Raw genomic sequence first — 24,870 nt, 5'->3', positions numbered from 1 at the left:
AAAAAAAAAAGAATTGTTTAAAAAAAAAAAAAAGAAAATTGACCAGTTAATAAGAAATATAACGCCTCATGCTAGGTGTTATAGTTGTTTCTGCCTTGTGGGGTTTGTAGTTAAAACCCCAAATCACAAACTTATCAGCTCTGTAACCTCTGGAAAATTTAAGTGAAGATAATAATGTCTTTATAGGCAGAGGTGATATCTAAATATCAAACAGCTGATAGGCACAAGTGCTAACCAGTCAGAATATACACCAGCCTAAGAAACATCCAGTGAACAGCATCAGTCTGCTCATAGGAGAGTGAGGGTTCGATGAGTTCAGGTGTGCAGCCGCCATGTTTCAGGCCCATCCGATGAGCAGCCTTGACTGGGATGCTGTTCTCCCCACCCCGCCCAGTAGACTACTTTCAAGCACAGGCATAGCTCATGTGTCAGCTCCTCTGTGATGTCTTCCATGTCCATTGCTCTGCCCCCTCCCGCGGCACCTTGTGTAGCCCGTCACCGCCCAGTCACATGCATTAGCATTTGCTCACATGCCTTCCTGCCCACTTCCCCCGCAGAATAAATCCCTCATTTCTTACCTTGGTTCTTTCCCCCCTGCTGCTCCAGTACCTGGCGTCGTGCCTGGCCACAGTACATTCTTAGTAAATGTTGGCTCGATGAGAGAATGGTAGATCAATGCTGAATATTTTAATGGTTCCAGGAGAAAAAAATATCTGTTCTAGATGTAAGCAGGGATCTTAAGAATAGAGTAACACTCACATGTGAGTTTTTGCCTTTGTCTGTAAAACAGCTTATTCTCACTTGGTGTCATGAAGATAAAACAATTTAGAACAATAACGGTTTCGTTTTCAAATATATTCTCATACTATTTTTCCTTCTATTTTTTCACTCTCATAACAATGGTTTGTTGCTTCCATAGGTTATCAGCCCATTCTAAAGAAATGGCTTATGGGTCAAGACCATGGGTCCAGACAACTAGATTCTAGTTCGAACTCAAATATGTTTCCCAGGTCACTTATCTCTCTGAGCTTTGGTTACTTTATTTATAAACTGAAACAGTTTGCTCAGTGACCTCTAAAGTACTTGCCATTTCTAAAATTCTAAAGTATTTTATGGCTTCGAGGGCTTGAGGTGGGGACTGTTGCCCATAGGCTCTTTTGCTCCTGTTTGTAAGTGACCCATCTGCACTTTTCTTAGGAACGTAGGGTTTAAATGTAGGCTCTGTTACGGCCCACTGAAGAAACCAAATTAAGATAAAGATTTTCTAAAACTGTAATATTCGGTGTTGGCGAGAGTATGGTGAATGGGGCATTCATTCTTTCATGAGGCCAGAGGGAGTATAAGTCTTCCCCATGGACCATTTGCACTGCGTATCAAGAGTTTAAATTGTTCAAACTCTTTGATCCAATACTTCTTTTTCTATTGCATAAACCTAACTGAACACAAGAATTTGTGTATAAGGATGTTGATATTAGCACACTTATAAAAGCAAAGTAAGAAATAAAGTAAATGACCAGCCATAGGAGAATGTTCAATAAATTGGTGTCGAAATTCCATGCAGTCATTAAAAAATCATGTTTTCAAAGAGTATTTAGCGGTAGGAAAGGCTAACAGAACCTGGGTTCAAAACTGCGTATTTATCATCTTCATTTTGAAACATTTTATATGTATCAAGACCAGAAGGAAATATTCCAAAAAGTTAACGTGTACTTCTAGTAGGATTATACGTAATTTCTCTCCTTTAAATTTGAGTTCAGCATTTCCCACAATAGACTGGTGCTGGTGTAATACTGTTACAAAACGGTCGTTTAAAACGGGTTAAAGACCTGTCAGGTGCAAAGCAGCGTGCTGGTGCTGTCGGTTTGGAAAGATGAGAAGAGTGACACCTGGTGTCTGAGAGCACCGTCTTGCAAGTACCATAGACATAAATAAATACCCACTTGGCGGGAATGGGGATTGATGCCGTGAACAAGTTGCCAGCAGTGAAATATGATCGGACAGAGGAGGAGGCCATGGTTCGTATTTCTCAGGCACCTTCAGGCTCTGGGGGACACTGCAGCGCCGCCTATAGGTCAGCCAGTGTGCGCATGGGTGTTGCCATCCCCTTGGCCTGACTGACACAGAATCCTGGGAAGACCTTCCAAGAAGCCATCTTTGCCGTGTCTGTTTCTATTTTGGTGATATTTAAGATGTTCTTTTGAGGCGTTATTTTAACGATGAGCTCAGGATACAATATATCATTATTCAAAAATAGGACACAGTGTGTTTACAAAGACAGTATGTCCCGTAGATTCTGCAGAAGGTCGTAGAAGTATGACTATACAGTATAATTACTGGAAGCTCTTTCTGGCGTGGTGGTGTGTGCAGACCGAGTCTTTCCCTACTTAGTAGAGGTTCCTGAGAGCTGGAACGGGCGGATTCTTCGTCAGCTTCCAGAGCTCAGTAGTAGTTCCTGGCACACAGTAAGCATTAAATAGTTCTTGAATTAATAAATGTATGCTTACGTTACTAAGATTCATAATGAGCGGAGCCAAGAAAAATGCTAGTTGTGAGGCAATAGGGAGCAAGAAATAGACCCCCTGTCAGGCCTCCTTAATAGGGGAGCTTTATTGTAAGGATGGGCAATAAAGAACACAGGATACTCAGGACTACCCCACAGGGAGGCACACGCTGGATGGGCTCTGGAACCCTGCCATTTGAGTTCAAATTGTGTCTGGGCCACTTATGAGCTGTGTAGCCTTGGTCAAGTTACTTAGCTTCTCTGTGCTTCAGTGCCATCATCAGCATCATCATCATCATCATCATCATCATCAAGAGTCATTGTGAAAATTGAATGAATGAATACTTGTAAAATTCCTAAAATGATCCTTAGCACATGGTAAGGGCACAATAAATGCTAGCTATTATTGTTACCGTTAGCTTCGCTACTGTTAGAGTTATTAAAGACTACAGTACAGTTTAGGTACCTGAAAAATCACGATGTGCCCTCAGTCCCAGGAGACGGATCATCTCCTCTCTTATGTCCACCAGTTAACTGGCTATTCCTGTCTCCTCTCATTTCTCTGGTATGACTGACTGCCTACCTGTCCCCATGATTCCCAGTTCATACTTCTGAGACGAGGAGGAAACAGACTGCCTTGTTCGAGCAGAGCAGGCTTTTTCACACCCAGCCATCTCACAGCGTGCTCTCCAGCAGGAAGACTTGGGCTGGGGTCCTGCCCTCATCCAGTTGGCCTTGACTGGGGTGGGGTCAGCTGCATCTGATCTCAGCAGGGGAATGTGGGCACAAAGAAAGCCCTTGTAACCGTGAATTTTAAATTATTCAGCAAAGAGGGCTTGAAGAATAAAGAAAGGGTAGAAAAACAAAACGGAAAAGCAGCTTAACCCTTTGGAGAGACAAGATGACTTTTGGCATTTTCCACCTGGCACACTGATTCGTTTTCTAAGGCCCGTTTGTTACTGTTCAGATCCATAAAGGAAATTGTGTGACTAAGAACTGTGGAGATGAGGTGAAACCTCAGAGGCCTTCACCGAATCTCTGCCTTTGTGGGCCATGACCTTCCCACCTCTGTGGCGTTCACATTGCAGCTTGTCTACGTCGTGATGCCTTACTCAATTCCCTTTGTGCCACGGACCGGCCAAGAAACCACAGTGTGGTGTGTAAACTACACATGGAAATGCCGATGGGCCTTGTGATTAGCTCCATAGCTAAAGGATACCTTTGGGGAAAGCTCACAGGGAGGACATTAATGTCCAAGTTTCACGTTCTCCTAGACGATACTCGTCTCGCTGTCACTGCCATGGATCTGCATCTTTTCACCCCTCCTCGCATCCTCAAGGTGATCAGGACAATGCCATTTCATTTCCTGGAACAATACTAATAATAGTTAACATTTATTGTGCCATTACTGTGTGCTAAGGATCATTCTGGGCACTTTTATTTTCACTTTAAGACCACCCTAGAAGTTGAGTTGAGTCAAGCCTGGTAGAAATGGCTGTTTGCTCCAATGCCTGTGTAGCTCTGCGTGAAACACACAGCAGGACACAGGTAGATGAACCTTTGGGTGGGGATGGGGGGTTAGTCCGCACTCACAGACTATGCAAGATCATTTCTGGGCCACCTCTCTTTTTTGTAGATGCCTATGATTTGGTATTTCTTTGGGCCAGAAAATAGCACTGGAAACACTGAACAGAAAGCATTCTATCCCTTATTACCCAATGTGTTTTTTCCAGAGCATCCCAAAAGGTTATGTTGGGTTTTATGAGCTGCAGAGGATTGCTGACTGGTGCACCACCTAGAAAGACAAATGGCAAAAACTGCAGAGCTTGGAGCTGCCCTTGTAAGTCGGCTACTGAGCTGAGACAAAATCTCTGCTTCCTGTGCCCAGCTTGAATATTATGGCCAGCACTGGAAGAAGGAAAAGCATCATTTAAAACATTTTAATTGTCACCACATGTGATCTGGGTACTGAATGTTTTGAACTGAAAATCTCACTACCCAACTGAAAGTCAACAACACACACTTCTGATACTAAAGGTCGTCACTCTTTCCTGTCTTCCCTTCACAAAACTGGAAATCAAATAAAATAACTAGGTCTTCTGCTGTGAGGTGCATTTCCTCGAGTGATCAAAACCAAAGGGCTTTTGGGCATCCTGACCCAATTAGCAACAAAGATGTCAAAATAGCAGTACAAAACAGGACTGAGAAAACAGTTTTAGCCTTCTGCTGATACCTACCTCTAGTGACCTTCTCAAATAAGGTTATTTGAAAATAAAATAAGGATCATTTTAAGATTTTGGTAGCAACCATTGCCTATTCTTTCAGAAAAGTAGCTGTTTTTACAGAAAGCTCCAAGTGGTTTTTAAAACCAAACAGAATGTGATCTTTGTCGATGATGTGTTCACTTCATTTGAAGAGTATTGTTAAATGCCCGGGAGTTGAAAATTCAGTATTGGTCATCTTTTAAAGATTGTAGATGGATTTCAGCCCACGATGTACACAGGAAACAACTGTTTTAGATGCCCTGCTCCTCCCTTAGCTCTGTAAAGACACACTGTGGAAGAAAAACCCATGGAAAGGCTCCAGTGATGGAGAGACCATGTGTGAGAGGCTCAGAATTAGCTTCTGATCTCCCAGTGGCTTCAGGAAGGAACATCAGACTTACCATTCCGGCCAAGGTCCAGGGCGCCCCTCCCTGTCTCAAGGAGAGAACAGTGTGAAGAAGTCCTCTTATATACACGTCATTCTGTGTCTGAAGCATTGTGGGGCGGGATATATTCTGTTATTCCATCCTGACCCCAGGATGGATAACCCTGCCCTTTCATCCCCTTTGGCACAAAACAGAATCACTAGATAATCGCCACCCTTCAGTTTTCCGGTGTGTGTGTGTAGCTACAGCCAAGGTAAACTGGTCTCTCATGTTTCTTTTGAGTTGAAATTAGCTGAGCTGTTTGTTTCCTCTGAGCCATATACAGATGCTTTTTGAACTATCTTTGTGTTTGAGGGATTTTTTTTTTCATGGTATCAGCACACCACTTCCTCCAGGTCATTACTTTGAAACAGTTTTGCAGAAGGAGCTATCCCTGCTGGCCAGCAGCCTAAGCAAGCAAAGCAATGATGGAGGGATGGCCGCAGACCTTTACAGTGCATTTCATGTTTGTGCATGACTTCATGAAATGACTTCTCATCCACTCATCTTGGCAGATAGGGTGGTGGGCTGGCATCTGAGCTTGCCAGCCAGAAACTGCACTTTGTCAATATCGGGCACTGGCTCCCCCGTTTGAATGATTCTCAAAGTTTAGGCTAAAATAATGTCCTCAGATGACCCTTTGCGACTCTCTCTTTCTGAGAATTCCATGGAACTCTTTTTTGAATGTGGATTTCTACTTAATCTTTGGTACTTTCAGATGATACCTTTTGGAAAATGCAAGTTTGAGTAAAACCACTCTTAACTTTCCTTTTATTATACTTTAAATATTTTTATTAATGAACGACCTTTGAATGTCAATACACAAACATATACAGTGCTTTTACTAATATGTTTTATAAATATTATTCCCTTTTCCATAGATTCATAAGTTTCTTTTATCATGAAGATAATAATAGTTTATAGTATCTCAAGGGTAAGTCCTAAACCTTTAAGTACTTTACTTTTGTATTTATGTTAAGGAAAATAGAATGAGAGATTTAAAATATATAATCTTATTGGGGCGCCTGGGTGGCTCAGTCAGTTAGGTGTCCGACTTCAGCTCAGGTCATAATCTCACCATTCATGAGTTTGAGCCCCGCATCAGGCTCTGTGCTGACAGCTCGGAGCCTGGAGCCTGGAGCCTGCTTTGGATTCTATGTGTCCCTCTCTCTCTCTCTCTCTCTCTGCCCCTCCCATGCTTATACTCCGTGTCTCTCGCTGTCTCTCAAAATTAAGTAAACATTTAAACAATTAAAATATCTAACTTTGTTAAGTTCATAGTGATTTTTAATATTCCCAGACTTATGCATTACAAAACTGATTTCACTTTTATTAAATTCTGAACTTCTATTTTTAAGAGTGCTTTTGCGGGGAGTAGCAGGGGTGGGAGGAGTTACACTTAAGGAAAATAATTTCTGAGGTGGCCTAGTCCTTTCATGGACTTTATTTTTGTAAAAACCCAAAATTCTAGCAGCGCGGTAATGTGTACCGGTTACTTTCCTGAGTAACGTTGTGTACAATACAGTCATATTATAATTTAAATCTTTTTTAAAAGCTGCATTTTAAGTAAAAAAAAATTTGCAAGATTGTATTTTTATTTTTAATTTTTTTAACGTTTATTTATTTTTGAGAGAGACAGAGACAGAATGAGAGTAGGTAGTAGGTTAGGGGCAGAGAGAGAGGGAGACACAGAATCTGAAGCAGGTTCCAGGCTCTGAGCTGTCAGCACAGAACCCGAAGTGGGGCTCGAACTTACGAACTGAACTGTGAGATCCTGAGCCAAAGTCGGACACTCAACCGACTGAGCCACCCAGGCACTCCAATGTTTATTTATTTTTGAGAGAGAGAGAGAAAGAGAGAGAAAGCACGAGCAGGGGAGGGTCAGAGAGAGAGGGAGACACAGAATCTGAAACAGGCTCCAGGCTCTGAACTGTCAGCACAGAGCCCGACACGGGGCTCGAACTCACGAAGCACGAGGTCATGACCTGAGCCAAAGTCAGAGGCACAACCAACTGAGCCACCCAGGAGCCCCTCAAGATTTTATTGTTAAGTAACGTCTATACCCAAATTGGGGCTCAAACACACAACCCCAGGATCAAGAGGTGCGTGCTCCACCGACCGAGCCAGCCAGGTACCCCTTCAAGTCGGCATTTTTGAAACTGAGGATATACACGTCACCAACAGTAATCTTTAACGACTCCAGAGTAGAACGTGTACTGCTCTTGTTCTCCATTGCTTAACCTTTTGTGTGTTGCTTATGCCTGTAAAGATTTTGAGATGCTTCATCTTTTTGTATCTCTCAGTATTATTTAGAAGCTCATCTATATTTTCAAGATATGAGGGGGGAACAAAGCCAAAGAAGGAACCCTTATCTCGGCGGTGTGCAGTTAGAGGTTGAAGGGAATTCAGCGGACACTGCTAGGGAAGAATGCTAAAAATGGGCCTCCACAGAGGATTTTGTACGAGGCAGGAAGGAGTTTCAGAGGAGTAGAAAGGTGTGTGTACAGAAGCCATTGTACTTTGGAAAATGAACTTTCACACCGGTCATCTTTCATATTGGTTCTCCGTGAGCTCCCTGCCGACGAGAGCTGGATACTCAGAGCGCGTTCGGTGTGGTGTTCAGTTCTGCTGCAGCTTCAGTTGACTCTTGGCACGGCTGTCTTTCGCGTCACAGTGCCATCCTCATCTTGTGGTGACCGAACTTGGGCATAATGATAGGTATCGTGGTTTTGTTTTCTCACTTGCTCAGAGAGAAATCAGACCTTGCCTCAAAGCCTGTTTTCTTTCAGTTCACTATGCACCTGCTCCGAAAACATTCTCAGACCATTGCTGTTCTCTCTGTTTGCTCCTTAACCGCGAGAATAAAGCAGCCTGGAAAATCAGCGCTGTTTTCTACTCCCCAGGTGGGTGAGACCACCCCCAAAGGGCTTTGGGGCATCTTCTTAGTGCCCTAGAAGAGAAGTCCTGTTCTCTGCCTTGGGGGGTTTTGAGACTAGTGGCTTCCTATCCTCCTCCTGGGAGGGATGGCGACAAGCCTACTGAGAGGCAATGAGCCCATCCGGGTGAATGAAAACAAAGCAGTGAGCATAAAATCTATTTACTAATCCCTATTTCTCTTTAAATTTTAGGAGAAACAGTATTTTTAGGAAGTTGCTGGGGCATTTTTTTTTTTTTTGAATTTGTGTTCCTTGAATCTAGCGATGTTTGGAAATGCACAAAAATGCGGCAGCACTGGTGAATGAGAATGGGACCGGCACAAATCAGGTGGATCAACACCAGCTTTTTGAAATGGTCCTGAGGGGATTTGAAACCTAGCTGTAGAATGATATAAAACAGAGTTACTGGAATTACTGGTACCCAACTTTTCTCAACTGTCAAATAGGGTAAATTCTTCATTCTCACATTGCATTGAATTATCCCTCTGTGAACAGAAAGAGCCACTTTTCCTGCTCTGTTTCCTCCTTTATGAAGCAGCACGAACCATGGAGACACTTAGCTCACTTAGTAATAGTCATGATAGCTGACACTGTTGAGTGTTGAGTATGCTCCAGGCACTTTCCCCCAGAGTGGCTGCCTTTCTCACTTAGGTGCATCAAACACCTTCTGAGTGGAACTGTAGGACATTGGCAAGGAGAGGGAGAGGGAACTGTAGGAAATGGGCAAGAGCCTTTGACTTGGGAAGACCCAGTGGAAAGGAGGCCAGAGGATGGCATGCCAGCCCAGGTCCTCGGGTGAATCATCAGGTACCGAACTGTGGTTACTTTGAATGATCTATGCTCAGAAGTGGTTTTGGTCACCAAGTTTTTAATCATTAAAGAAAAAAATTCTGAATTAGATTTCTAAGTGTTTATTTATTTTGAGAAAGAGAGAGAGAATGCAAGCAAGCAGGGGAGGGGCAGAGAGAGAGGGAGGGAGAGAATCGCAAGCAGGCTCCACATCATCAGTGCAGAGCCTGACGCGGGGCCCAAGCCCATGAACCGAGAGACCATGACCTGAGCCGAAACCGAGAGTCAGACGCTTTACCGACTGAGCCACCCAGGCGTCCCTCTAAATTAGATTTGACTTCTTCCGAAATATTTGTTTAATGGCTGGTGAAGACAGTGAAGATAAAGGAAGCTTTGGAGACTCATTGGGTCAGCCCACATCGCTCCTTAGTTCCTGGGAACTTTTGTCTTGTGAAGATGGAATTAGGTGACTCAGGGTCATAATGACTGTTTTCTGTACTCGGAGTTTAGAGCTTCGCACACGGATGCATGTGTGTAACAATAAGCAAGCATTCCTACTTCTGCCTTTGAGGTAGATGTGTCACAGTGAGATGGGCCCAGACTTCCTGCACCCTCCTCCCGACTTAAGACGGAGACATTTCTGGAAATGGTGAAAATTCTCACAGGCCACACAAAATTAGCCACTGTAGCCATCTCAGAAAATTCTTACGAAAGCGTGTATCTGTCGGCAATAGAGGCCGTCCTTAATTTATGAAATTTGCTTTATTGGTGTACAGAAAGGGTCACTGTTTACCCATCCAGTCCTTCAAAGGTTAGGACATTTTATTTTGTCTATGGAAAGTCATGGAACTTTTAAGTAATCTTTAGGTTCAAAAATGGAAGAAATAAGGAAAAGAATAAAACCTTGTGATTAAAAAAATCCAGATAACAGACAATTAATGGAGGAATATATGCTAATAATGGAGAAGACAAGAAATATATGAAACACTGCCAGCCTCACTAATAAAAGAAATGAAAATCAAAACTGTCCGTACATATAATTTTCATCTATCAAATTGGTAAAGATTTTTACAAGTGCTAATAATAGAACATGTTGAAAAGAAATGAAGGCACCCAAGGGGGGTGCCTGGGTGGCTCAGTGGGTTAAGCATCTGACTTCAGCTCAGGTCATGATCTCATGGTTTGTGGGTTTGAGCCCCGCTTTGGGCTCTGGGCTGACAGCTCAGAGCCTGGAGCCTGTTTCGGATTCTCGGTCTCCCTGTCTCTCTGGCCCTTCCCTGCTTGTGCTCGCTCTCTCTCTCTCTCTCTCTCTCTCTCAAAAATAAAATAAAAACATAAAAAAAATTTTTTTAAGAAAAGAAATGAAGTAGGTACTAATGGGAGAAGAAATGCTACCGCTGTGAGAAAACAGTTTAACAATATGTATCAAGATCATTAAAAGAGAAACCTTTGTATCTTCCATTCCAGTAATTGTACTGTAACACATGTATCCTGAGAAAATAATCTGAAATGACTACAAATATTTAGTCTGTTAACCTGGTAGGATTTGTAACAGCGAAACTGGATGCAATTTAAATGTTTAACAATGAAAATTAGCTACACAGGTAATAGACCACACATAAAATGAAATATTCAACTATTAAAATTGCATTAGGAGAATATTTAATAATATGAGCAAATGTGAAAAGAGGATGTAAAACTACATATATACAGTAGGATCCCATTTTATTATTTTTTTTATTTGAGAGAGAGAGAGAATGTGAATGGGAGAGAGGAGCTGAGGGGGAGAGAGAGAGAGAGAGAGAGAGAGAGAGAGAGAGAGAGAGAGAGAATCTCAAACAGGCTCATGCTCAGTATGGAGCCCAATCTGGAGCTCAATCCCATGAGCCTGAGATCATGACCTGAGCTGAAATCAAGGGTCAGATATTCGACCGATTGAGCCACTGAGGCACCCCAGTATGATCCCATTTTAGACACACACACACACACACACACACACACACACACACAGAGGAAAAAAAGACTGGAAGCAAATTCCAAAATGTTAACTGGTTTCTTTGAGTACTATGGGTCACTTAAAAATTTATTTATATTTTCTAAACATTTCCATGTATGAATTTTTAATAAGGAAAAAGATATATTAAGTGAAGGAAGGAAACTATAAAAGGTAAGAGAAACTTAAGGAAATTACCCCCCCAGACAGTGTGATTCTGCCATAGGATCTCACTACAGCCCTATATATTTTTTCTTTTTTTTTTTTAATTTGAGAGAAAGAATGATGGGGTGGAGGAGGAGAGAGAGAGAGAGAGAGAGAGAGAGAGAGAGAGAGAGTGAGTCAGTCTCAAGCAGGCTCCACTCTAGGCTCAATCCCACAACCCTGAGATCATGACCCGACATCAATCAACTGAGCCATGCAGGTGCCTCTGTATTCTTTTGTCTCAACAAAACGCCCACTAATTCAACGTCATTTGGGTGAACAGCTCCTCTTTCTTTCAAAACAACATGTTTCTTCCTTCCATGTTGGTGAGATCATCTTATCGTGGGGAAGGGACAGAAGCCACTCAGGGTCCTGAGTGGGGAAATTGCAGGGCAGCCTAGCGGCAGGGGGTAGAGGCTGAGGCCGGAGTGCACCAGAGTAATGAAGCCCTCACCCCTCCATCATCTCTGAGGCCTTTCCTTTGAAGACTTGGAAATGAAGTCTGGTTAGTCACGCTATGAATTAAGTAGACGTTTGTGGGCTGGCCTGGCAGGATGCCATCAAGTATGATTGTATGGAAATGGTTCTTAAACCAAAATGCCTATCCCCACCTAAGGACCTCAGAGCGCTGTGCACTTAAATTGGAGTGGGCCTGAATTAGGCCTCCTTCAGGAGGTCAGCTTCGTGAGGCTACTCTGTGTAAGGTGAGCCGGGCTGAAACGAACACCTGGGCTGCACGATTCAGGGGATAAATTCGTTTTCCTTCCACCGTGTCATCAGCTCAGATACGAATGTGAACTCCACGTGCGTGGAGAGCTTTGTCTGTTTGATCGCTCTCGTGTCACCGGCAGCCCTTGTCACGTGATGGGTAGAAGGTCTCTGTTGGATGACTGCTGTGCATCGGAGCCCTAGCGATGGCCCTGCTCACCAGGTAGCCATGCAGGCAGGGACACACACGTAGTGTAAGCAGATAAAAGGATTGTAGAAAATATTTTTTATTTCTAGAAAGCAATTCCCTGTTTCGTGTCTCTCTTTTTGGCTGAGAAGACTGGCTGAGATGTTGCGTGTGGGGCCAGGTCAAGGATAGGAAAGGCGGTGATGGCACAGGGTCAAGTTGGAGAAGCTAATCTGAAGGAAGACAGCCCCGGGGCTGGAGAGGGGCCGCGCTCAGCCTGGCAGGGGCTGTTGGCAGAAGTGGAGGTTATGCTAGCAGGCTGTTCTTGACCTTAGCCACAGTCCCCAGGCAGCTACTTATTTGCCTTGCCTAAAACACAACTGCCTCCTAGGAGCCAAGAGTAACAAACAAGCAGCCTGGGCTCGGGGTGGGGGGGCGGGGGGGGTTGGCTGTTTGTTTTATTTTATTTTTTATTTTTTTAATGGTGGTCGGGATGAGGCAGGGAGAGGCCATGGAGATATTTTTTTTCTTTCTTAACTCTGCCCATTTATCTTCCTGAGGGTGTCCTACAAAAATATAAACCACATGTAGTTCTTATACCTCAAATCTTTGTGGTTTGTTATTCCCAAACTAGTCATTACTTATTTGTTTTTTCTTTCACTGAAAAATAATTGATGTGCAATCTTGTAACCGTTTCAGGTGCACTAGTCGATATTTAAATGTAGTTGTGGAGTTGCTTTTTACATAAACCGCCAACTGATCAATCATACTGTCAGAATGGTCCTGAAGCAGAATAAAATGGTCCAAGGCCGAGTTAAGCAGTTCCATGAGGCAGGAGAAGGAGTCATGTGGTCAGCACTGAGCAAAGGGAACGAAACAAAACAAAAGCAAAACATGTGCACGCACACACCCCTTGCGATCATGCCCTTTCCTGATCCTATGGCCCCTGCACCCATATTTGGAGTTGAGAGAACTACGTGCATGCACTTGGTCCCATAGGAATCACTTTCCATTGTCTTTCCCATGTCCTGGTAGGGTAGCCATCCCACCAGAGACAACCTGGACGTGTTTTCCCGACAGTCTGTTTTCCCAGGCATTTGGAGAATCCAGAGCAGCCAAATGGGAGGCAGAAAGTTCTTGGAGTAGCAGAATCCCCCCGGGAATCTGGGGTCACTGAAGTAGAATAAATTCTGTTTCAGCCAAGCCACTGAGAGAAGCAGAGTCAGCTAAGAAACAGGAGAAGGAAGCACCGTGCGTCTGTGACCTGTTTGGAAATAAGTGCACAATTCCCTCCCTGGACTGTAGGTGAGCGGCTGTGGTCCCCGTGGCCCCTTTCTCTCCCTCCTGGGCTAGATGAGCAGAACCATCAAACTGCATCCCTGACTATAAGCCCAGGAACAGTGGCCCTCAGCCTTGTCTGACTCTGCACCCACTCCACTATTTTCCAGTGCCGACTTCACGACCTTCAGTGAAACTGCATCAGTGAAATAATCTGACCTGACAGATAATTTCCTCCAAAATCTATATTATCTTTACCTGCAATTAAAACGAGAACTAGGGGCGCCTGGGTGGCTTAGTCAGTGAAGCGTCTGACTCTCAACTGCAGCTCAGTTGTCATCTCACGGTTTGTGAGTTCAGGCCCCGAGCGGGGCTTCATGCTGGTGCCGCAGTCAGTTTGGGATTCTCTCTCTGCCCCTCCCCCACTCGTTCTCTCCTCTCTCTCTCTCTCTCTTTCTCTCCTTTCTCTTTCAAAATACATAAACTTTATTTAAAAAGGAGAGAGAAATAAAAGGAACATAATTTATTATTAAATAACTTCAATTTGTAAGGGATCGGATACAACTCATTAGCAAACAAAATGAAGTAATTGGCTGGGTGCTTACATCTCCACCTGTAACCACCGTCAGTGGGCAACCGCACCTTCACACTAACTTGGATAAGGCCTAGAGAACTACGTACCTCCAGGGGCAATGCCTTTGGGCACGTGATCTGCCAAGAGGGGTGAAGACCTGTTAGTAAAACTGAGCAAAACATAGTATTTCATTTATAGGATGGTTGTGTTACTGGAACATTCAGGGGCTAATACAACAGTGCCATAATTACTTTGAGTTTATATTTAACATGGAGCCAAGGTCTGGGATCAGATCACTAGAAACACTTTCTTTCCTACATCAGTCTCTAAGAGGACCTTTGAAAATCGTATGGGACAATTCTTCACTGAGTGGGACAGTCGGGGACACTGCAAATTGTCTAGCGTCTCCGGTCCCCAGGTGTGAAGTCCCCAAAGGCCCCCCACTATTTTGACACCCACAAATGCCTCCATTTCCTGACCACATGCAGAGTGGTTGGGCGTGCCTTTTCCAGGTAACAGCTGCACCAGCCAGGCCTGGCTTCTGTGCAGTCAGGGGTCCCAGGGGAAGTCTTGGGTCATGGAGCACTTCCTGCAGTGTTCAGATGGGTGACGTCAGGCCCAAAGGTGCAGAGTTACATAGGCTCTTGTTTCCCGAGTACCCCGTGGAAGGCTCTCCTGTCCCCGTGGTTTCTGTCCTTCAGCTAGACACTGGGTAACCATCTAGAGAAGTCTGAATGAGGAACAATATGGCTATTGTCCCACCCCAGAAATAATCGTAAAGGCCCCAGCCTGGGCTTTATGCTTAATGATTAGCAACCAAAAGGAACCGAGGGCTATCCATATGGCAGTAGATTCTCCCTATTGTGTATACAAGTGGATACACAGCAGGATGTGAAAATGGGGCTTTCCACTAGTTTTCCCCTTGGGTTGAAAGAAACTTCTCTCTATATTTCACATGGGTTTTCCCCTTGGGGGCCACTTGTATTGGATGTTGGTGACCAACTGGGAAATTTTTGCATCTTAATTAAATTACCTAAGACGAGACAGTGCTTTCAAAAGAAACCTGAATGGTCTTTCCACACATAAAAAGCATTTGTCCGTCAAAGACATAAAATCAGTGATGTTCCAATTTCAGCATTTGTTGTTGTTATTTGCTGAGTATAAAACTGTCAAACTGGGGGCGCCTGGGTGACTCAGTTGGTTGGGTGTCCAACTTTGGCCTAGGTCTTGATCTCGCCGTTCCTAGTTCAAGCCCCACATTCGGGGTCTGTGCTGATGGCTCAGAGCCTGGAGCCTGTCTCAGATTCTGTGTCTCCCTCTCTCTCTCTCTCTGCCATTCCCTCCCCCCCCCCCAATAAATAAACATTAAAAAAAATTAAAGAATAAAAACGTCAAACTGTCAGTGTAGAGAAACAGGGCCTTCCGTTTTGTCCTCAGAACCTAATGTACTGGACAGCTGGTCTTTGGGGATAAAATACTGATTGGTTGAGTATGAATATATGAAACCATTATGGGAATGTTCTTTCTGGATGGTGCTGGGTCTCTTTCTTCCCACTCCGGATGTGGTTCTCCTTTTCTTCTTACCAAGGGAGTCACCTCGCCATTTTTTAACTTAAGTAAGAGGCTCTGTCATATCCCTGACACTGGCAAATAGCCCTGCTTGAGAAAGAGCTGTTACATGTGTTGGCAGGTCCCCACGTTGTCTTTGTAAATGTCTGTCCTGTGTCACCACATGACAGGAGAAGTAAGAGCCTTCCCAGGACCTTTGGGAGGAACAAATCCAGCACAAACCTACCCCACCCTGGTGCTTCCCGACCTACACCCAAACCTGTGGCAGCCTAACCCCAACCTTAGGTTCAATGAGGGATGAAACTAAACTTGGACTTGGACACTTTTATTTAATTTTTTAATGTTTTTATCTATTTATTAAAATGTATTTTTAATATGTATTTATTTTTGAGAGAGAGAGTGCACGTGAGCGGGGAAGGGGCAGAGAGAGAGGGAGACACAGAATCCGAAGCAGGCTCCAGGCTCTGACCTGTCAGCACAGAGTCCGACGAGGGGCTTGAACTCATGAACCCTGAGATCATGACCTGAGCCGAAGTTGAACACTTAACTGACTGAGCCACCCAGGCTCCCCTAATTTTTTTTTAATGTTTTAAAATTTATTTTTGAGACAGAACGCTCGAGCAGGGGAGGGACAGAGAAAGCAGAGGCTGGGGTGGGCGGGTGGGGGGCAGACAGAGGATCCAAAGCAGGCTCCACACTGGCAACAGCAAGTCCAATGTGGGGCTCATGATCTGAGCCGAAGTCTGACGGTCAACTGACTGAGGCACCCAGGTGCCCCTGGAGTTGGACGCTTTTAAAATCCACTTACAACTATTTTTCAAGCCCCGGTGATATGCCAGATAGTGATCTAAAGCAGCTGGGGGGACAGCAGTGAACAAGGCAAACACTATGCTCCATGGGCTCCTTCTCTAGTTGGAAAAGCAGACCATGCACAGGCAACACAGAATGTGAACAGGTGAGGGGAGCAAGCCACAAAACCAGGAGAAAATGGTCCTAAATGCCCTAGGACAAGGGATGGGGGACGGGGTGGAGCAGTGGTCCAGGAAGCGGATCAGTGGGCGAGTGTCAGGTCCCCGTGGGCCTTGCTAGTCACTTCAGGGACTCTAGATTTTACCTGGTGAACAGTGGAAAGCCACGGAGGCTTTTGAGTCTGTGGATCTTTTCTGAGCCCCCACTTTGAAGGTATCATATGCAGTATATCTTGGCTGAGGATTCAAGTCCTGTGCTAGGATTGTCAGCGCTAAGAGTCTAGGAGGGAGAAGCCAACTGGGGTCTTTAATTCTTCTGGCCACAAGCCCGAGAAGTTTTAAGAGATGGCTCCAAGCAGGACAAACTCTTGTTAGCCCTGAATCTAGAGCCCGGGGCTGTGTCTGGGCAGCCCCGAGACTTCCCCAGGACTGACTTTGATTATGTGTGAAAGTGTCATCAGTGTATCCTACCGAGGAAAAGGAGGAGTAAAATAGGGGCTCCTTCCCACCAGGCTGCACCATCTAGAGCTGTGTTGTCCAGTATGGTAGTGGCTCTTGAGCATCTGAAATGTTGCCAGTGTAAAATATATATTTTTGAAGACTTAGTCAAAGAAAAGAATGCAAAATGCCTAGTTAATACTTTTTATTATGAGGACATGTTATAATGATATTTTTGAAATAGTGTGTTAAGTAAATTACTATTTTTTTAATGTTTATTTTTTGAGAGAGAGAGAGAGAGAGAGAGAGAGAGAGAGAGAGAGACCGAGCACAAAAGGGGGAAGGGCAGAAAGAGAGGGAGACACAGAATCCAAAGCAGGTTCCAGACTCTGAGCTGTCATCAGAGCCTGACGTGGGGCTCAAACTCAGGAGCAGCGAGATCATCACCTGAGCCCAAGTCGGACACTCAACCTACTGAGCCACCCAGGCACCCCTAAATATATTATTATAATTTCCCATTTTAAACTCTTTATAACGTAGTTGGTAGAAAATATAGAATTGCCTGTATGGCTCCAATATGGTGTGATACCCAGCGTACAATGGCGGCGGGGAGAACAGTAGAGGAATCTTGTGGTTAAATTCCCATTTGGGCAAGGAGAGAATGAGACATCAGTTGCCAGTCTCTAGAATATTTTATAACCCACCAGGCAAGTTCTCCCCATGCTGTCAGTGGGATGAGAACTTTGGCCAGCCAGTGGCTTACCCTGCTTCTGCTCTCTGCGAGGATCTTCCGTTTCTGCCGTCTTCCAGAGCCATCTCAAAGAGCAGGCCTCCCCCTATTCCTCAACCCACCTATTGTCATCAGAAATCTAGGGATTGCCTTAGGGTTTGAGCAATCATAATATGTTTTTTTGTTTTTAAATTTATTTATTTATTTTGAGAGAGAGAGAAAGTGAGAGCAGGGGAGGGGTGGAGAGAGGGAGAATCTCAAGCAGGCTCCTCCCTGCTCAAACTCATGAAACTGTGAGATCATGACCTGTGCTGAAATCAAGAGTTGGTTGCTCAGCTGACTGAGCCACCCAGGTACCCCAATCATAATCTGTTTTTAACTAGTTTTGGACTTTATCCTCTAGTGTAGTGCCCTTAAAAATTTGGTAGGTGTCTCCAATCCCTGAACTCCATGTAACCAAAACTCAAGATTGTGTTGAGTCATAGTCTTTGTTTTCGTTTTTGTTTTTAGTATTTATTTACTTATTTATTTTGAGAGAGAGAAAATGCTCACATGTGCATACACAAGCTAGGGAAGGGCACAGAGAAGGAGAGAGAGAATCCCCAGCAGGCTCAGCACGGAGCCCAACCCAGGGCTCGATTTCACAACCAGGAGATCATGACCTGAGCTGGAATCAAGAGTGGGACACTTAACTAACTAAGCCATCCACAGGCCACAAGTCATAGTCTTTAAATGTGGGACCAAGTCTGGGCACTTCTGTCTCCCACCAAATGAACCATCCTCCACTCTCCAACTTTGTGGCCTCAATCTTAGTCTCTGATTAGGTACAATTTGAAACAATGGCCTGAGCTGGTAGAACCATTCATAATTTACTCCTCGCTCTTGAAATGGATCCCAGTGTATCACAAAGAAAGTAACTGGCCGTATGTTCAGATGAGAGGACCTAACAGAATGTCTTTGGAGGGACACTGGGGTATCGGGCTTCTGTGTTCCAGATGTATTTCTTGATAGGGTTCTTACCTTTCGACCCTACTTTATCCAATGTTAGCATAGCATAGACATTTTGAGTTTTCCAAACCACAAGGTTCCAGATTATTTGACCCTCAACCATCTTCGTTACAGATCACAGGCAAAAAAAAGGCCTCTAACAGAGAGTTGTATTTTTTGCCTCTCTGTGCCTTCAGTAAGCTTCAGCCTAAATTATCTCTCTTCTGTGGTTCTTACTGAAGACTGCAAGAAACAGCCCACACATGCCAACATTCTACATGTTTCCTCCAGATCCTCTAGTGGTGCACCATCAGTAGGCTCATGGACGTATTAGGCCAAGGATTCAACAGGTGGCAGTGGTGGTGTTTGCCATCACATAACAAGGACGCCAACTAGCCCAGGAGAGCCTGCACTAGCCTGCACCTGACCTTAAATCGGTACCCGCGCATTTTAGGGTTAGCCACATGCAACACTCGCTTCTAGTACCGATTTCCACATCCCAAGAGTGTTTGTATTGCCAGTGATAGAAAACCTGACTGTCCTATCTCAAACAAAATAGAGAATTTGTTTGTTAGTATAAAATAAAAGCCCAGAAACAGGGCTAACCTGTGGTACAGATGTATTCAACCAACAGGATCAGTAGCTGATTTTCCCCCACCCCCAGTTCCCCACTCGTTGGTTTCACTTTCAGACCTCATGTCGTCAAAGGATGAGTGTGGCTGTTCCAGCCCCCGTATCCTCACAGATCCAACTCCAGCCCATCCAGCCGAAATGGCCTCGCCTCAGACCACAAGCTCCCTTGGTTTTAATGAGTTCACTGGCCGTCACTAAAAAAGCATGTGGGGCCAACTGAATGCAAGGCTCTGATTAGCTGACCCTGAATCACATGCTCTTCCTGTCTCTGCAGTGGGAGCACACGCCTCAGACCCACAGCTCTGAGAGTGAGGGAGAGAGGGGTCTCCAAACAAAAATTGAAGGGCATCAGTATAAGTAGGATGAATGAATGCCAAACTGCCAAAACGTATGGAAATATATTGCAAATTTGCCCCCAGTAAGATTACACTAATTTATATTGATAGGGTGTAGAATGGTACAAAACTTGTTTTTAATTTCCCTGTATTTCTGAGATTATTTTTACATGATCAGACCTCTGGGGTGCCTGAGTGGCTCAGGTGGTTAAGCGTCCGATTCTTGATTTTGGCTCAGGCCATGATCTCACAGTTCATGGGTTTGAGCCCCGCATCAGGCTCTGCGCTGACAGCATGGAGCCTGCTTGGGATTCTCTCTCCCTCTTTCTCTGCCCCTCCCCATTCACACACACTCTCTTTTTCAAAATAAATAAATAAACTTAAAAAAATAAATTTGATCAAACCTGTGTAACTGTACTCATTATTTTGGGGGAAGAGGGAAATTTCTTTGTTTCTGCTGTTTTAAATCATGTAATTCTCATATTTTAACATTTTGAAAGTAGATTTCCTCACACAATAAATGCGCACGTTTAATCTGGCATGGTTTCTCTTTCCCCCTAACAAGCTATAAGGGAGGGCATGTTGCTATTGAGGAAGGTGTTTGAGAATTGAGGAACCAGTATTCTAAAACATCTTTCTACTATCAGGGCAAAAACTATACTATAACAGGTAGTCATGGAAACACGACTTGGAAAACCAGAATTATAAGCAAACAAGGCTTCTCATGTCTTATACATGTTGCTGTTCCCCTGATTCATTCTGTGTTGATTTGGGGTTGCCACGGGAGGGTCGTGGGCTGTGGTCCTTTACTGCTTTTCCCAGACTGGTAAAAACTGTGCTGTTGTTTTATAATCTTCTGTCTGTTTGTGGTGGTGTTTTTTTTTTTTTTTCCTGTACATTAATATGGAGGATTCTTTACCTGATTGGTTCAAGAGCTTATTGATTTTGTTTTACTCTACTGTTAAGCTCAGTTGGTCTGTGTTTTGAATGGGGGTGAAATACACATTTAAAATTCTCAGGGCGCCTGGGTGGCTGGGTTGGTTCAGTGTCCCACTTCAGCTCAGGTCATGATCCCGTGGTTCATGAGTTCGAGCCCTGCATGGGGCTGTGTGCTGACAGCACGCAGATTCTGTCTCGTCTCTCTGCCCCTCCCCTGCTCACGCTCTATCTCTTTCTCTCTCAAATATAAAACAAAACATAAAAAAAAAAATTTTTTTTTTAATTCTCTTTGAAGTCCAGAACTATGATTGTCTTTCTTTGCTGTGGATTTTTAATCCATTTACCTTTGGCCTTGGATTATAATAATGGCCCCGACAGCAACACAAATCATACCCTCCCTCACCTTCTTCCCTCCATACCACAGCCTTCTCCCTACAACTTTTCTTTCTGCTGTCTCCTTATGCTTATAGAAAGGAAGTAAGTGAAATCCTCCTTCAGAACCTAAAATGAAGCTTACGGTGGTAATGACACTGGACTGCAGAGCAGGAGACCAGGCTGTGGCTCCTGCTCTGCTACTGCCAGCTGTGTGATACGAGCAGGTCGCTTAGCCTCCCTGGACCCCCATTTCCTCATCTGTAAGTGACAGTGAGAACTTCGATCTCTGCAATCTCATGCGGTCTTAAATTTCCTTCTTTCAAGAAGCTAATACCCATCTGAGACCGCTCACTGAGGAGGAAGGGCAGGAAGCACCTTCACATCCCACACTTGTGTGTCATCATTGCAGTGTGGCCTTCAAGTCTCCTGTAGCCCTCGATGCAGCTGGAACTCTCCCTAGTCCACCACACAACCTCTCCCTGATCTTTTCTGGCCTCATTTCCTTTATCTTATTTCTTCCTCTCCCTTTCTGATCGGATTGTTTACTTTTGACTTTTTAAGCCCATTTTTCTCTCCCTACTGCCCAATTACATAAGCTACCTGCACTGCATCCACTGGTGGGCTAACAGGCTTTGCTGAAGATCTGTGGCATCCTTCCTCTGGAAAAGTTCCCGTTACATGTCCTTTTTTTTTTTTTTTTTTTTTTTTTTGAGACAGAGAGAAAGAGACAGCGCATGAGCACATGCGTGGGCATGCCTGTGTGCACAAGCAGGGGAGGGGCAGAGGGAGAAAGAAAAAGAATCGCAAGCAGGCTCCACACCCAATGTGGAGACCAACACAGGGCTCAGTCCTACTACCCTGGGATCATGACCTGAGCCGAAGTCAAAAGCTGGACACTCAACCCACCGAGCCACCCTAGAAAGTTCCCTTTTAACTTGAACTTTCCCAAGAAGAGGGTGCAAGTCTCGTCTTGGCATTTCTCACTCACTATTTGAGAGGAAACAATCTGAAGCTCTTAAGGGAATGTTATATTATGGAAGAATTTTTAGGAGATATTGATTTTTTTTTCACTCAACACATTTACTGAGCACCTACCAAGTGTCAGAGGCTGTTGTAGATGCTGAGGTGACCATAGGAAAGAAGGTCCCCGTCCTCATGGAGTTTGAATTCTAGTGGGGACGCACAAGTACATAAACCATTAAATAAAAGAATGTCAAGTGGGGACATGTGCTGTGCATAAAAGAAAATAGGCACAGAGATGGGGCATGAGGAGGAGGATTTTTGCTGACAACTGAAGAATGAGAAGGAACCAGGAGATGAGTGTAGGAGGGGGGAGAGGAGGGCTTACAAGTGTAAGGCCCCAAGATGCAAATGAGCTTAATGTGTTTAAGGAACAGAAAGAACTGGAAGGTAAATTAGCAAGAAGGGCTGTTACTTGAGAGGAGGTCAGAGGGCTAGGGCAGGGCCAGATATTGTGGGGTTTTATGGGCCCAGGGAAAGAATCTGGACTTTCTAGGTGAAATGGGAAACCACTGCAGGATTTTAAGCAGGGGAGGAACATTATCTGATTTATGTCCTAGGGTACCTAATAGATACCTCATAAATGTGTCCAAAGTTGACTGTATTTATAAGTTTTCATTAAAGATGAAAACAGACCTGAAATCTAGACACCTACTCCCTTGTGCGTCTTGGGGGCTGAAGCCTTCTAAGTGATTCTCCCTAACAACTGAACCATCCCTGACGGATGGGAATGGACGGGACTGCCTGTGTACTGAGCAGTTGTGGGTGTATCTGTGTGCGTGTGTGTATTTGCGATGCCTTACTTAGAGACCTTCAAAATAATTCTGAAAATACAGAGAGAAATCATCACAATCCCCATGTTCCCTTTTTAGACCTAGTTAGACTATACTTAGACTTCCCTAAGGTTCACTCAAGCATTTACTTGGTAGCTGACCACGTTTTCTATTTTCCTGAGGTTAGTGGAGAGGGAAGGAGATGCCAGCAGCAGGCCTCCACCTCTGTCTGGTGCCCCATACCTGCATGTATTTATTCCCATACTGCATGTCCCCTGGACTCTAGATCCTATATTAGGCAAGACCGATGCACTCCTGCCTTTAGATGACTCCAGGCAAAGTGGAGGACTCTCCATTACTAATCCTTGAGTGCTCTACTTCCAGGAATTTTGCCACGGCCCAGTGTCATAAAACTCTACTCATACAGCTAGATTCATATCACAAAGAATTTAGAGTCTGAAAGAGCCTTAGACATCAACTATCCCAGTACTCCTCAGTAGGAGCACTGTCAGTATCTTGGGTAAGACCATCCAAAGCATCATAGGAAATTCCACATTCTGGGCTCTACCCAAGAATCCCACAGGGCTCCCCATTCCAACCCACTGCTTCTCACCCCCGACTAAAAATGAATCCACACATTTCCACCCGCCTCCTGAATTGAGAACCACTGGTCTACCCAGTCCTGTCATTTTACAGGGAAGGGAATATTAGGCAACTTGTGGTCTTTTCATGCCTTTTCCTTCTGAACCCAGCAGAATCAGGATCCAAAGTTCTAATTTTACAATGAAGTTAGTTTCTGAAATATGCCTCTGTTTTTCATTCTTTCTACAGATATGTTTTTGTTTTCAAAGTTTTTCTTCTCAGAGTTACATGCTATGTGTTGCAAATATAAGTCTGAACCTTCCAGATGGATCAAGCAAGAATTATGAGCATTTTCAGATTATTTATACATAACTCAAGATTTTGGCATAGTATTTTCTACATGCGGCCCGTTGCCTATCCGCTTCTTAGAGACCTTTAATAATGAGAAATCTGCTTTTCCTCATTCTGCACTCATTATCTCTGCTTTCGTCAAGCATCTTCTGGGAGAGTTATTGTTATCCCATTAAGTATGAAGGGCAGAAACAAAACATTTTTGAACAGAAAGCTCTGGATCTTCATATGACTTGAGCTGAGTATCATTTATCCTGTCTTGGGCACCAGAATCACATTTTAGAACTCATTTGCCTTCATACACCTGACCAGCTCTCTTCACCTGCATCTCTGACTTTCTCTCTACACACTTGAATGCTCTGTAGATGAGGAACAATCACTTACCCTAATCATTGGTGTAGCTGAGAGCTTCTAGTGCTTGGGTGACTCTTTTCCTTAATACTAAATGGTACAGTCAATGAGAGTAATACCAAACGATATAGTCCTTGAGAGTAATACTTTCAAGCGGCATTTTCCTGAAGGAATCTCAGGCTCTGTGAACAATTATAATTGTGCAGGTGTCCAGAATAACATTGGCCTGCCAACTGGATGGACATCCTGATCTCTTGTGACTGTACCAAACAGACTTGTTATACCTTGTGGAAAGAGAAACATTTAATTTTTTAATTTAGGGTTGTTGTTTTTTTTCCTTGCTTGCTTCTTAAGTAAAACCAATCTAGTTTCTTTTTCTGAAGCAAAGGAGGAAGGAACAAACAACAAATTAATCAGACAGGAAGCGAATAACCACAGAAAGACGTCTGCCTCTGACTCAGTATGTCACATTTAACAAGAGGCCAGAACTTGTCCAAAATGGCTGTTTAAAAACGACCCCACACTTGCGTTAGAAGATGATGCCTTTTTCAGGGACCGTTTTCTCTCTGGGCTCACATCTTGCTTGTCTGTCTACCTGTGTCCCCGATCATGCCTTCCTACGGTATCCTCTAACGGTAAGAAAAATTATATTCAAACTAAATGTATTTCCTTTATCAGCTAGAGGGAAGAACTAAATGGCTTTTAGTGGGCCGTAGTATGTTGGGATAGTTTGATTTCTCAGTAGAAGACCACGTAATCGATTCCTGTTGCACAGAATGCTAGTTTCAACACTATTGTGACTGTGGGCAATTTGTAACTTGTGTTTTGTGCCAAAAAATAATCGAGATTTTCAGTAGAATTTTTCCTGACCCCTGGACAAGTTTGAATCTAAAAGAATTTTTTTTTTCCATTTAAAATAAGGGTTGATGTCTGTAAGTATATCCTTTCGGTGTATGGTACA

At 44.0% G+C, this 24,870-nt stretch overlaps 1 protein-coding gene and 1 long non-coding RNA gene across 16 annotated transcripts in view; one reads left to right on the top strand and one right to left on the bottom strand.

Moving 5' to 3' along the window:
• Positions 1-24,870, bottom strand: part of LOC102957346 — a 130,845-nt gene that overhangs the window by 13,230 nt on the left and 92,745 nt on the right. Inside the window, exon 1 of one of the 9 annotated variants that reach the window (XR_006220786.1) lies at positions 579-6,215. The exons of the other annotated variants lie outside the window; for them this stretch is intronic. This is a non-coding gene — a long non-coding RNA (uncharacterized LOC102957346). Of the gene's footprint in view, positions 1-578; positions 6,216-24,870 lie in introns of those variants that run through there. 9 annotated transcript variants of the gene reach the window in all.
• WIPF1 (WAS/WASL interacting protein family member 1) overlaps positions 1-24,870 on the top strand; it is a 122,824-nt gene that overhangs the window by 57,278 nt on the left and 40,676 nt on the right. For 2 of the 7 annotated variants that reach the window (XM_042994725.1, XM_042994724.1), the window contains exon 2: positions 13,206-13,311. The exons of 3 other annotated variants lie outside the window; for them this stretch is intronic. The gene's annotated coding sequence lies outside the window, so the exon portion shown is untranslated. Of the gene's footprint in view, positions 1-13,205; positions 13,312-23,865; positions 24,545-24,870 lie in introns of those variants that run through there. 2 more of the 7 variants (XM_007074559.3, XM_042994722.1) reach the window with 1 other exon arrangement.

This window comes from Panthera tigris, chromosome C1 (assembly GCF_018350195.1).
Source record: "Panthera tigris isolate Pti1 chromosome C1, P.tigris_Pti1_mat1.1, whole genome shotgun sequence".
Taxonomy (NCBI): domain Eukaryota; kingdom Metazoa; phylum Chordata; class Mammalia; order Carnivora; family Felidae; genus Panthera; species Panthera tigris.
The sequence above is the reverse complement of the archived record's forward strand: the minus strand, read 5'-3'. Positions and strand labels throughout refer to the sequence as shown.